This window comes from Cherax quadricarinatus, chromosome 60 (genome assembly GCF_038502225.1).
Source record: "Cherax quadricarinatus isolate ZL_2023a chromosome 60, ASM3850222v1, whole genome shotgun sequence".
In the NCBI taxonomy this organism is placed as follows: domain Eukaryota; kingdom Metazoa; phylum Arthropoda; class Malacostraca; order Decapoda; family Parastacidae; genus Cherax; species Cherax quadricarinatus.
The window spans coordinates 11,320,617-11,335,416 of NC_091351.1; the positions used below are offsets into that span (position 1 = coordinate 11,320,617).

At 42.5% G+C, this 14,800-nt stretch overlaps 1 protein-coding gene across 12 annotated transcripts in view; it reads right to left on the reverse strand.

Annotated features, from left to right (window-relative positions):
• kst (spectrin beta chain, non-erythrocytic 5 kst) overlaps positions 1-13,915 on the reverse strand; it is a 436,819-nt gene extending 422,904 nt beyond the window's left edge. For all 12 annotated transcript variants that reach the window (XM_070097938.1, XM_070097941.1, XM_070097939.1 and 9 more), the window contains exon 1: positions 13,777-13,915. The gene's annotated coding sequence lies outside the window, so the exon portion shown is untranslated. The remainder of the gene's footprint in view (positions 1-13,776) is intronic.
• Positions 13,916-14,800: the final 885 nt, after the last annotated feature.

A 14,800-nucleotide genomic window follows, 5' to 3' on the forward strand; every position in this document is an offset into this window, starting at 1 on the left:
TGATCTCTCTCTCCCTCCTGCGTTCCATCGAGTACAAGTCAAGTGCTTCCAAGCGTTCCCAGTAGTTAAGGTGCTTGACAGAACTTATACATGCAGTAAAGGATCTCTGTACACTCTCTAGATCTGCGATTTCACCTGCTTTGAATGGAGATGTTAATGTACAGCAGTATTCCAGCCTAGAGAGAACAAGTGATTTGAAAAGGATCATTGGCTTGGCATCTCTCGTTTTGAAAGTTCTCATTATCCATCCTATCATTTTCTTTGCACGTGCGATCGTGGCACTGTTGTGATCCTTGAAAGTGAGATCCTCAGACATTACTACTCCCAGGTCCCTTACATTATTTTTCCGCTCTATTGTATGGCCAGTTTGTAGTATACTCTGTTCTAGTTATTATCTCCTCCAGTTTTCCATAACGTAGTTGGAATTTGTCCTCATTGAACATCATATTGTTTACCGTTGCCCACTGGAAAACTGTTTATATCTTCTTGGAGGTTAACCGCGTCCTCAGCAGATGACAGCCTCATGCAGATCCTAGTATCATCCGCAAAGGATGATACGGTGCTGTGGTGTATATCTCTGTATGTCTGATATGAGGATAAGGAATAAGATGGGGGCGAGTACTGTGATTTGTGGAACAGAGCTCTTCACTATGGCAGCCTCCGATTTAACTCTGTTGACCACTACTCTGTGTTCGATTTGTTAGGAAGTTGAAGATACATCTCCCCACTTTCCGTTATTCCTTTAGCACGTATTTTATGGGCTATTACGCCATGATCGCATTTGTCAAATGCTTTTCTCATATCAGACAGAGATGTAAACCACAGCACTATCATCTTTTGCAGACGAAACTAGGATCTGCAAGAGTCATCCATTGAGGACACGGCAAAGCTCCAAGACGATATAAACCAAATTTTCCAATGGCCAACAGAGAACAATATGATGTTCAATGAAGACAAATTCCAACTACTCCATTATGGGAAAACTGGAGAAAATAACTAGGACTGAGTATACTACAAACTCCAATCACACAATAGAGCGGAAAAGTAATGTGAAGGACCTGGATGTGGTAATGCCCGAAGACCTCACCTTCCAGGACCACAACAATGCCACTATCACATCTGCGAGGAAACTAATAGGATGGATAATGAGAACATTCAAGACAAGAGATGCTAAGCCAATGATGATCCTTTTTAAATCACTTATTCTCTCTAGGCCGGAATACTGTTGTACATTAACATCCCCTTTCAATGCAGGTGAAATTGCAGAACTAGAGAATGTAAAGAGAACCTTCACTGCACGTATAAGTTCCATCAAACACCTTAACTACTGGGAGCGCCTGGAAGCACTTTACTTGTACTCTCGCAGGCGAGAGAGATGTATCAATCTACACCTGGAAGATTCTGGAGGGACTGGTCCCTAATATGCACACAGCAATCACTCCATACGAAAGCAAAAGACTTGGCAGGAGATGCAACACACCCCCAGTGAAAAGTAGGGGGCGTCACTGGTACACTAAGAAAATGCAGCAAGTGTCCAGGGCCCAAGACTGTTCAACAGCCTCCCACCAGCAATAAGGGGCATTACCGGAAGACCCCTGGTTGTCTTCAAGAGGGAGCTGGACAGCTTTACGGTGCTGGATCAGCCGGGCTGTGGTTCGTACCTTGGATTGCGTGCGGCCAGCAGTAACACCCTCGTTCATCAGGACCTGATCCACCGGGAGGCTTGGTCGTGGACTGGGCCGCGGGGGCGTCGATCCCTGGAATGCCCTCCAGGTAGTCTCCAGGTATTATAGCTATTTCTACAAGTACAAGATAACTTGTACAGAGCTACCTACCTGGAGGGTATTCCGGGGATCAAAGCCCCACACAAGTAAATACATGACACTTCACTTGTCTAGATACTTGTTGAATTGTTTCAGAGCAGTAGCTTTATTGGCCCTAGAACTGTTTGTGATTGCAGGATGTAACCACCGTGGCTTCCTCGGTTCTTCCCGACTAGGCCAACTTCTAATCCCATTGAAGTACCGCTATACATCCCTTCTACCTGGAGGGTATTCCCGGGATAAACGCTCCCGCGGCACGGTCCACGATCAGGCCTCCAGGTGGATCAGGGCCCGATCAATTAGGCTGCTACTGCTGGCCGCACATAGTCCAACGTACGAACCACAGCCCGGTTGATCCGGCTCCGACTTGAGGTATCTGCCCAGCTCCCTCTTGAAGACAACCTAATTGACATCAATGGTATACTAATTAGAAAGATACTTGTTACGCAAAGCATTTCAGGCAAATTAGGTTAATTCTGTACCCAGGATGCGAGCAACACAAGTCGACTAACACCCAGGTACCTAGTTACCTGGTTGTCTTCAAGTGGGAGCTGGACAGATACCTAAAGTTGGTGCCGGATCAACTGGGCTGTGGTTCGTACGTTGGACTATGTGCGGCCAGCAGTATCAGTCTAGTTGATCAGGCCCTGATTCACCAGGAGGCCTGATCGTGGACCGTGCCGCGGGAGCGTTGATCCCCGGAATACCCTCCAGGTAGAAGGGATGTATAGCGGTACTTCAATGGGATTAGAAGTTGGCCTAGTCGGGAAGAACCGAGGAAGCCACGGCGGTTACATCCTGCAATCACAAACAGTTCTAGGGCCAATAAAGCTACTGCTCTGAAACAATTCAACAAGTATCTAGACAAGTGAAGTGTCATGTATTTACTTGTGTGGTTCTGGTAGCAGTAACCAAACTAAAAAAAAAACTAGAAAAGTCACACGAGTTTCCTTCGGAAAAGGTTACGTTTCTGCTCTTTTAGTGATAATTTGCAATTTGAAGAGCACTAACTAAGCAACTCATTCGACGCTCTTGGTAATAAATAAAAAAAAATCAATATCAAAGATAAAATAACAGACTACGAGCGTAATCTACACCTGGTAAATTCTGAGGGATTGATCCCAAACTTGCACACTGAAATCAGTCCAGATGAAAGCAAGAGACTTGGCAGACGGTGCATACCTCCAATGAAAAGCAGGGTAGCAATGATTAAACAGAATTAAACAAGTGTTAACAGAGTTCTTTCAACCGGGCCTCGGGGGCGTTGATCCCCGGAATAATCTCCAGGTAAGGTATTCATCGCTCCTCTGCTTTTCATTGGAGGTATCATACACCGTCTGCATGGCCTCTTGTGTTCGTTGGTAGTAATTTCGGTGTGCAGGTTTGGGACCAATCCTTCCAGTTTCTTCTAGGTGTAGATTATGATTTGCCTACACGTCAGTCACTCCTGTGAGCATACCCTTCCTGGAGAAGTTATGTCGGGCGTTCGTTAACTCTGAATAATAATATTCAGCTCTCAATCACTCCTGACAAATTAATTATGGTAAATTTATCATACAGTTTAGTATTTATTATAATATGACAGTACCACCCATTACATTTTATTCTCGACATTTTCGGGGTATTTACGTTTATTCCCATTAACAATGTCTCAGTGGGTAATTGATGGGTGGATAAGTAAGTTTGCGAGGTGGGGGGGGGGGAGAAGGAGCAGTAGGTGATGGGCAATTGATGGGGTGTGAGCAGTAGTAGATGGACGAGTGCAGGGGGTGAACCTGTGAGTAAGGAGGCAATCGAGGAGTAAGGGGTGGATGGATTGATGAGGGGTGATATAAGGAGGTACAGTTAACAGCACGTAACTCGACAGTGACACTAAACCTGTGATCGACGCCATGCCTAACCCTTCTAGGGTAGGGTAGGTGCCTCAGCCCGAGCTTGCAACTCACAAGACTCTCATTCCCATTAGACCCCTTGGGGCGGGGATGGCAGACCAGAGAGGCCTAGTTTGTGGCTAGGCCTGGGGACAGTTGGTCCCAAAGATGAGGCGGTACTTGTGCCTCCTCCCATGGGAGACTTAGGTCTCAGACACTCCCTAAAGAGGGAGCCAAGGCCGGGCCACCACTTGGAAAAGGCCCGGGCCGGGACAATACCGGCGAATCTTTAATAATAATGATAACCAAACCTGTCACCAATAGCAGCACATAAGTGATAGCCTACCTTTCATTCTCTCCATACCCAAAACTACCTTCTTACTCCCACATCTCTCTCCTACCACTACCCCATCCACCAACCTTTGAAAATTCAACCACGACTTCCACTTTCACCCCATCTATTACCACCCCTACTACATCTACCCCCTCCCTCCACATCTCACTACCCCTCCATACCTCCCTCAACTCACCCTCTCACCTCCAACAGGCTACATCCTCCAGGACCTGCCCCAGCCAGACCAGCTCAGTAAAAGTTGTCTGGCGCACCCTGGAGACAAGTACCGCTACACCTCTAACAGTTACTGAACTGGGGACAACTTTTAAATGTTAACAGATTTAAATGGACTGTCACAACAATTCTGAACGAATTCTAAAACATTCAGTAAAAAAAAATTAGCTTCTCAATCCTTTATTTGCAAAATATAGTACAAGTTCTGTCAAGCACCTTAACTACTGGGAACGCTTGGAAGCACTTGACTTGTACTCGTTGGAACGCAGGAGGGAGAGATATATCTTAATCTACACTTGGAAAATCTTGGAAGGAATGGTCCCAAATCTGCACACAGAAATCATTCCCTACGAAAGTAAAAGACTGGGCAGGCGATGCAAAATGCCCCCAATTAAAAGTAGGGGGCGCCATTGCTACACTAAGGGAAAACACCATAAGTGTCCGGGGCCCAAAACTGTTCAACAGCCTCCCATCAAGCACTAGGGGAATTGCCAATAAGCCCCAGGCTGCCTTCAAGAGAGCTGGACAGATACCTAGTCAGTGCCGGATCAGCCGGGCTATGGCTCGTACGTTGGACTGCGTGCGGCCAGCAGTAACAGCCTAGTTGATCAGGCCCTGATCCATCGGGAGGCCTGGTCATGGACCGGGCCGCGGAGGCGTTGGTCCCCGGAGTGACCTGCAGGTACTACATAATGAAAAAGTGATTATTAAATATGTACAATTTGAGAACCATTCAGCATGAACTAAAAACTGGCTGGTATCCCAATATGCAGTGCGATAGGATTAGCGAACAGGACCTAGTAATATGCCCTGCATTAGATCAGGGCAGGTCAGTCAATATCGAAGTGATCTTCAAACTACTTTCTATTGCTTACCTCTTTTGTTAATAGGCTGCGAAGCGCTTTTCGAGTCCTTTACCTACCCTTACATAATAAACTTAGGGTTCGTTTCACTTTACCGCTTAGTCACCGAAAGGAATATGATCAAAGCTCAATGGCCACAGAATCGTCAGAGATTTAATGCCACGGTGGAGCTCAGCAGAGCCAAATCTTGAATACACAGACCCAGCCTTGTCTAGACTAGTCAGCTCCTTATAACGAAGTGTGGAGGGCAAGTCATGATGTATGAACATAAAAAAAAAAAGCTACTAAAGACTTACTTCGTAATGCGATGCAGGTCATTTTTACACAATTCATTTTCCTCCTATGCCTATTTTTAGAACTAATATTTTCTTCACTGACGCTGACTTGGTTTGGTTTGTTCTGCTCAACTTAAACTACTACCAAACCAATGTTTTGCACTAACACTAATACCCGCCTGTTTTCTAATTTGTATCAGTTGTAAAATGTTCTTGCATCTACACCACCTTATCAATAGCCTTATGACTATGAAGTTAACCATTATGCCTTTCAAAGAAATGAAAGTTCAGTGCGCTATATCTCTGCAAAAATTTTAAGATTCACAAAGGAGTAGGAATGGTCCCAAATTTGCACACAGAAATCACTCCCTACGAAAGTAAAAGACGGGGCAGGCGATGCAAAATGCCCCCAATAAAAAGTAGGGGCGCCATTGGTACACTAAGGGAAAACACCATAAGTGTCCGGGGCCCAAAACTGTTCAACAGCCTCCCATCAAGCATTAGGGGAATTGCCAATAAACCCCTGGCTGCCTTCAAGAGAGCTGGACAGATACCTAAAGTCAGTGCCGGATCAGCCGGGCTGTGGCTCGTACGTTGGACTGCGTGCGGCCAGCAGTAACAGCCTAGTTGATCAGGCCCTGATCCATCGGGAGGCCTGGTCGTGGACCGGGCCGCGGGGGCGTTGATCCCCGGAATAACCTCCAGGAGTTTGGTTATTCAGTACTTTTAACACAAGTTAACATTCACTACCAAGAAATTACTTTATCTCTAACCCTTAAAAACGATGAGAACTCGCTGCAGTTGAAAGGCTCTTTCCTTAAACATTTACAGTTATGTAAATGTGCCTTCTGTACCACGACTTTTCACTGGGGATATTTTGCAAACTTGTATCCTGCTCCACCAAAGGCCACTGGTGTATGCGGATTTGGAGCCAATTCTCTAATATTTTCCAAGCGTAGCTAGATTATGACTAATCTTTCTAGTCTGCACTTTTTTTTTTTTTTTTTTTTTTTTTTTACACAGGGTTTGACAAGGTTAAGGATCCCTAGCTTTATTGACAAGCTATTTACAGGTTAAGAATTCCTAACTTTATTGGCAAGCTAAGAGCTGTTACCTACATCAGCTCATTTGAAAGCATTTTTATTGTTTTGAGACATACAAGTAGGGAACAGGATGAAGTTGGAGCCATCTGTGGGCCAGTATTTTCATTTGATCAACTGACTATCTCGTTGACATTATGCTGTACGAATGTGTTCCATACTCGAGTCATCCTGGGTATGTATGATCTCAGATGGAGTGATGTTCTGGAGAAGGGTACAGCCAGAGTGAAGTTGCTGCTTTCTGCCCGTCTTGTGGCATAAAAGCTTGTTTCACGCTGTCCTCGAAGTGGATCCAAGTGTAGTATTTTGACAATATTGGCCTTGTACATAACAGTAAGGCCACCCACATCCCTTCTATGTTGAAGGCTCTGCTGAAATGACAGATCTATCCAGGATGGGTCCAGGCGAGAGATGAGACGTCTTGCTCTGTTCTCTACTCTGTCAAGCAGTCCGCAGATGAGAGGGGCAGCAGGCAAACCAAGAAAGTGGAGCATGCTCAAGGTGTGAGCGTACTTGCGCCTCGTACAGGATCTTGCAACCCCTACTGTCAAGCAGATGCGAGATACGGCGGAGTGCTGTAAGCTTCCTGGCTGCCTTGTTTGCAAGATTCACAACATGGTTCTTCATGGTTACTTTGGAGTCAAATTTCACCCCAAGGATATCAACTTCTTCTCCAGGTGCCAACACCCTCCCATTCATCCTTACTACTGCACCAGCATTACCATCATGGTGCCTAGAGACGATCATCATTTGCGTTTTCTCAGGTGCAAATGTTACTTGCCATCTATTTCCCCAAGCTGATATAGCTCTCAGCTGGTGATTGATGTAGCTTAGAGTAGCTGGCATTTCTTCTCTTGGATAAGTGAATGTCAGTGTACAGTCGTCTGCATATGCATGTGATTCTGGGATGAGATGAAGGTCGTTGAAGTAGACATTCCATAACAAGGAAACAGTTGAATTCAAGATGAAAAATATCAAACACCAACCTATGCTTCGCATTACGCCTTAATATTACTAGATTATGGCATGAAGGCAAGTAGATTATGGCATGAAGGAAAGAAGGCCTTGCCCTTTCCTGAGGGTAATCTGTTCGCATCAGATATGAATCTAGTCTGCAATATCATGGTATTATTCTTTAGCTGCCAAGTCTGAAATTTAGTCTCCAGTTGCTGTCCATCATTACCAGATTATTAGACCTATTTTTATAGGCATACATGCTGTAATTTATGCTGTAACAGATCGCAAACAAAATTTAGTACATATTCTGCAACGGCAACAGAACAGTTAAGGGGCCCAGTTGGCTTGAGCAGTGGCGACAAAAGTAGCAGCACGCGATGGAGACCTGTGACAAGCACTTCCTGCTTGTTAGCAGAGCCTGCAAGCAACCACACCTCTAGACTGGTAACAGAGCACCCTGAAACTCAGGTCCCATTTATAGTTAAATTTAATAACTGAGGTGATGGAAGCAAAAAATGAGTTTTATCCAGTTGAGCAAAAAAAAAAAAAAATAATAAGTAATACTGGACAAGTCTTGAATGCTTGCTGGTTTGGCGTGTCTTATGAGCTTATCTCCACCTGAGGTAATTTCGTTGTATTACCAGACCTTATAGCATTACCTATTAACGCAAGTAATGGTTTGATTGGTACTCTGTACCCATTTAAATTTCTTAATTGTTCGTATTCAGCACTGCACACTATTTTGTAGTCGAATGGGAGTAGTATACTGATCCGATAGCAGATCGTGTTTTCATAGTAGTATGGAGAGGAATCAGACCAACATACCTGAGGTCACCAGCAGGTAAACTTGGTTAACAGCAGCGACGTCTCGGATCAATACAACCCCCCCACCCCACCAGGAGGTGTCACACCTCCCCGCCCTCACCACGTGTACCTACCTCGTCAACCTCGCCACCTGGAACTGAACTGAATGATACTAACAGTGAAAAATACTGTTCCACAGGATGCTGTGCTCACGATCGTGCATGATCAAGAACAAGAAGACAAGGAAAGTGGAGCACGACCAGCTTGCTAGGCTGGTCTCACTGCCCACCCATTCTTACTCCTGTATTATACACGACCGATTTCGAGGGGTGGTTACCTCTATCTGACCGGCTTTTGACCAAGCTACCTGTAGTGCCTGTTCAGCCAGGATATAGCAATTGCAACTGCAAGCATGATTTAATTAGGAAAGCTGGGACAAGTTCCTGAAGGTGTACGTGAATATACACTATTTTACATAAATATAAACAGAAAACGTATGTTCAGGATAATCAACCGATTCATCAAAAATATGTATTCGAGGCATTCTCGTCCTCTGATTCCACCATTATCCAGCTGAAGAGTTTAGAAAAGTCCAAACTAACTTTATGCACTAGACTATGTAGTAACCAATGAGAAGGGCAATATTTCCATTTTGCTACACACAGCAAGCGATAATTTAAAATCCGACTGGAAGTACGAGTATCTCAGTGGAAACAAGTCACTGACTACTGGATTGCCCTAGGGTAAATTCTACATTTACAATATAAAAATCAGTGAAAATTTCAATGTTTAAGACCTAAATAACAACGTATTACCAACAAAGTCGACAGAAGTTAGCACGAGGTAAGATTACCATAGGGTAATTAATAAATAAATAATAATACATTTCTACAAGCACCATATACAGTTGCTGTAAGAACAGTCGACATTTCTGACAGAAAACCCTCAGTTATGAAGACCATTTCGGGCAGCCTTAAAATTAACTTGTAACTACTGGATGATTGCTTATTTGGTTTACAAGAATGATTGTTTTTTTTTTTTTAAGTGATGTATATAAGATGGCCCGTAATCACGGTCTGGGTTGCCAAGTTTTTTCGGCACATACCTAAGGATCGCCAAATAGAACGAAAGAAACATGTGAAAGACCTGATTGTAATTAGGTCTGCTGACCTTTCAAAGAACACTAAGGCAAATGTCACGACAGCCAGGAGAATGACTGGTGTTTGCTCACGCATCTTTTTTGAACTAGTCCAGTATCAATGACCAAGGTTTGTTCCAAAGAAAATACTGCCAGTAGTGATACTATTCAAATCACCTGTGCTCTCGCTCAGAGTAATGTAATGTTGATGACCCCGCTCAGGGTAGGGAAGAGCTGGAATTGATAGAGATCATTAAGACTCGCATAGTTAATAAAGCACTTAAATTACTAGGAACACCTCAAAGTCCTAAATATGTACTCGTTGGCGCGGGAGAGATGCATACTTACATGTGCGTGAAAAGTACTTTAGGGCCTAGTCCCAAATCTGCCCACTGCCATGACATACTGGAGTCGTATATGCAATGAAATGTACAATAAACCCAATGAAAAGCAGGGTACAATAAGAGAACACTATCAACATCCTTTGTTCCAGACTTTTCACCATCTTAAAAATCTGAAACTCGGGACAATTTTAAAAGTCAATAGGAAACTTGACAAGTACCTCCAAATGCCAAGTCACCCATGATGTGATGGATATGTGGGAAAGCAGTCTGTCAACAGCAACAGCCTGGTCGACCCAGGCAAGCACCAGGTAAGCCCGACCCAGGCTCCGGAAGTAGGAAAACTCAAAGGGTACGCTGTCTTTCCACCACCTCAGTAACTTTATCCAACAAATTAAATTTATGGACAAGACACATTTTTGACACGTACAAATTTAAGTCAAATTATCAAATGTGCAGTAGCTACATTATTAAATTCATGGCGAAGCGCTAAACCTCTTCATTCCCCACAGAGAGCATGGGGAATGACGGGCAGGGAGTAAACAAGGTTCGATTCGAGAAAGGAAATGGTAGTTCTAATTCCTTGGGTCAAGAACCTCTCACCAGCACCCCGAACACGTGCAGTTAGGCAAGTCGAAAATTGCCAATGCTTAAATTAAAATTAGCTATGTATACTATTAGTTTAACATTAAAAATGTCCCCAATAATTAATAATTATATACAGCTGCAGCCGATCCTACAACTTGGCAAATTCGTCCCGTATATTACCATACACAGTAATTAAGGAGACTGCTCAGCCTTAGAAACTGGAAAACGTAAACCCAGTGACAGAACCCGAAGCTAAAACTGTCATCATTACCTTATCGCTGACGAAGTACCGGTATACTAAAGTTCAGATTAGCTTCGTTTTCCAAGGTAGAAGTGTTGAACTAATGAAAGTACGTATATTATGAATGAACTAAATGGTCTGATTGCAGCAAAATATGAACGTGGGGAAAACAGACGCGAGTCTGAAAGGGAAAGTTGATAGTACGAGAAAATTAGGGAAAAATGAACCAAATGTCAATTCAGTAAGAGTACACCAATAAATATAAAATTAACACTTTTGATATACAGAAAGATCATTAAAATATTAGTAAAACAGCCGAAAGATTTTTACGGTTAAAGGGAACCAATACGCCTCCTGCAATGCTGCTGCTGCTCTAAAGTTTTTACATTATCCACCTCTAGTCCCGGAATCCACCCAACCCAAATTAGCGTTGCATAATCCGGATTTTAATTATGGGATTTGCTTCCAGTGGATTTTAGATATTCAATTAAAACCCAATCCTAACTAAGTACCAGGTAGCCATTTCTGACGCTTCAATACGATTTCACTTAGAAATACCAGTCAAAATGTGTACCTTTTGTGGTGAACTTTAACGAGAGGAACTGGGAGAACAGGTACCATGGTTTGTGGCTGTACAGCGGCACGCCCCCTTCTTCAAGGCTACCAAGTAAATGTCAGACTAGCAACACTACTGCCTCCCACCAATATAGTATTCATTTAAATTAATTTAATTTGCATCTCATTTTAAGCGCTGTTCACTTTGATGTATCAATGAAAGAACGAAATAAAGTATTAATGACGTATAACTCGTTAAAAGGATAACTAACTTCAAGCTAGATAATACAACTGTTAAAGTCTTTGCTTTTAAGAGTCAAAAGGTGCTCCTCACTTAATTTTTCATTGCAGCATTGAATTCAAACTTTGTTAAATCATCAGGACTACAAAGTGATCTGACGAAGCTACCCGAAGCTAGAACACAATCTTTTAAAAAACAAGATATTTGCTGGCCTAGGTCAAGACGAACTGTTCTCACTCACTGATTTTTAACAAAATATTACCTTATCTTGAGAAACAGTCAGTATGGGAAAAAATTACGAAAATAAGTTTGAATATACAAGAGTTAATAGACAACTAGCAAGATACATGTGCAACATATGTATCTATTCCGAAACGTTCCGTCTGCGGAGTACGCTTATCTGTCGCGCATAGACGTTACAAATATAGAGCAGAAGCAGTGGAAAGGGAAAGCGTGATCAGTCTAATATATTCGTAGTTTGAGGCAGTCCGTCCCTCAGTATGGAGATGGGTTCAACTTTATAATCTCGAACCACGTGAAGCTGAAGCACAAGAGCCTTCAAGATGACGTCACAGGAAGCGGGGGCCCCACTTGAACATAAGAACTGAGGAACTGCAACATGCCTACAAGCCCATGCTGGGTATAATAATAATCAGGGGAGCGCTAAACCTGTAGGATTATACAGCTCACGTGGGGGGGGGGGTGGAAGGTATTCAGGCTCTATTCAGGGAACCGGAGCACAGATCCAATTCCCTAGATCAGGAGCCCTTCACCAGCGTGAAGGAACCTCCCTTGAGGGGCCCATGCTGGGTAGGGTCTCAAATCCAGCCCTTCTCAATAAATCAACGACTATTCAAAGTTGTAAGTTATCAGGACATGCTAAAAGGTAACAAATCTCCAACGGGATCAACTATTGCTTCTCTACTTCTGGCACCAATATAAAAGCCTTATGACTATTAGAATTATAAAAAAAAAAAAGCTATGTTGGCACGTCTCAATAACACCCAGGTGTTACACGTATCAATCAACTTCTGGAATTATACCTTTGATTTAATGACAAACATATCCACTTTTTCACTTTTGTTTTTAACATGGCGATGACGACCAAATCTGGTAGTCATATACTGTACATGTTACAGCACATAATTTGCACTTAAAATTTACGAATATTGCATATGCCATTCGACACCATGAAGTCATAAAAGAACCATAAATAACGGATTAGAGTGATAAATTCACATTTAGAAAGCTTATCGGAAAGCACCGGTCTGGAGAGTCGTCAACGAGAGGAACAATCTCACGTAGTGATCAAAGTTAGCACCATAACCGGCATACCAGCGAAGAGGGGCAAAAGTGTGACTCGACCCCTGCAACCACGTATAGGTAGGTACATATAAGCGAATACCCGTGACCAGCTTCGCGAGTTTTCATATTTCCACAGCCCGGCCCTGGGCCAGGCTCGTCTGGTGCTCGTTTGGTCAACCCGGCTGTTCATGTTGGCAGCCCGCTGGCTCGCATACCCATCACAGCATGGTTGATCTGGAACTAAGCAGCTTCAAAACTAGGTACCGTAGCACAGGTACAAAAGTAACAAGGGCTGAGTTGGATAACTTTCCTAGAGTAGGTCAGTAGGTTTACTGCAACATGTTCTTATAAGAACTCGTGAATTAATATATTTCAATATCTTCTATTGTGTGATCGAAAGCTTAACTTTATATGAAGTATTCCTATAATCGTCAATGGGGGAAAACAAAATATAAAGATGTATGAGAAACGAATTTCAGCAATCTATTCAAATTGGACAAATTCAGATATAAAAAGATGGTGGAAATTAACAGCGCAGAGTTGCCGAAGTGGAGTCAACTGCCCAACAGTACCAGTTACGATACTTACGGTGAAATTTTTATTACAAACAGATTTGAGAAAAGCAGGACCTGCTTATTAAATTCATAAACGGGGGATAGGGTGGGGAAGGGGAACTAAACCCGTACGCCATAGCACCTCAGGCAATAGCAAGCTATCAGTTACAAGACAAGGGAAGGGAAGGTCCCATTCCTTGGATCAAGACCTACCTTCTCACCAGTATCAAGATGGAGGACCTCCCTAGCATGACCCAGTAGATCTAAGTACACATTTTCATGCAAAGGAACAAATATGACATTTTAATCAGGAGAAAACTATCACAGCCTGTTCAAGGCACAGGATTAAATACACACGGCAAGCCTGAACCCGGTTTACTTTTACCTGCAAAGTTAACTTTTACAACCCGTCTGGATATTATAGAATAGTCTGGAAACTGATCGTAGAAGAGTCGCCAGCTATGACAAACTTAAAACACTTTACAAATACAGCCCAAACACTCGTAGTGAACAATAATGGAGCTGCTGGTAGGTAGGAAGAGACTGACTCACCTTTCCAGCTCAAAGTAGTGGTGGGAGGAGCCGTGTCAAGGGACTGGTATTCCACGGTTTTCCCAGGCTTTCTCACACTATAATACACAAATATTCACGACTACTACGCACTCCTCTGATCAACTAAGCCAGACTCTATCCTCCTGTAGAATAATCTACTCAAATCAACGATATTACACACTAGTAATCTAGAACTAAAGAGAAGTAGAGCACAGCTTACTCCCTCAACTGTGCCTCAACTGAAGTTACCGCGTAAATCCACCCGCCAGTCCAGTCCTCCTGTCATGACTCCCATTTGTCGCTATTTACCAATATTATTCCTGTTATTTCTATATGTTTTCTTTTAATCGAGGTTATTAAAATGAAATTTATGTCATGATGTATTACTAAATGGATATAAATAAAATTATTTAAATAGATTCATAGTGGAATTATACTTTCCCTTAAATATTTACCTTGGGGCAATACTAAGGAAAAATATTGTACTGTGGGTGGTTCACAATTTACAAATTTCAAATGTTATACAAAATTCAAATGTTATAACACTAAATAAGTATGGCTTAAAATGTTAAAACTTACTGACAGCAAAACTGAACTTTCTTTCAATATTAACCTTAAGGCAACACATTGGAAAAATGTCGTACTGTTGGTGGATCACAATATACAAAATTCAAATTGAAGTTGAAATATTTTGCTAAGATATATTATCTACTAATGGAATATTAGTATTAGTATTACATCATTAACGTTATTTAATTGTTACATCAATTAAAAATAAAGAATTGTTATCCGGATTACTGACCGTTATTGTAACTATCAATTTATTTTCTACAAAGGTCAGCACCTCTAGCATACTGAAAACGGCAGAGTATAATTTAGTTATATTAAATGTCATAAAACAGGACATGTTTCCCAAACACATCAAGAATCACCATTAGAAAGCAAAGTTTCTATTAAGTCATGAACAAGCCTTGTGCACTGTTTACGGAAGTAAATGTTTTTCTAATTCCAGATCAGTATTTTC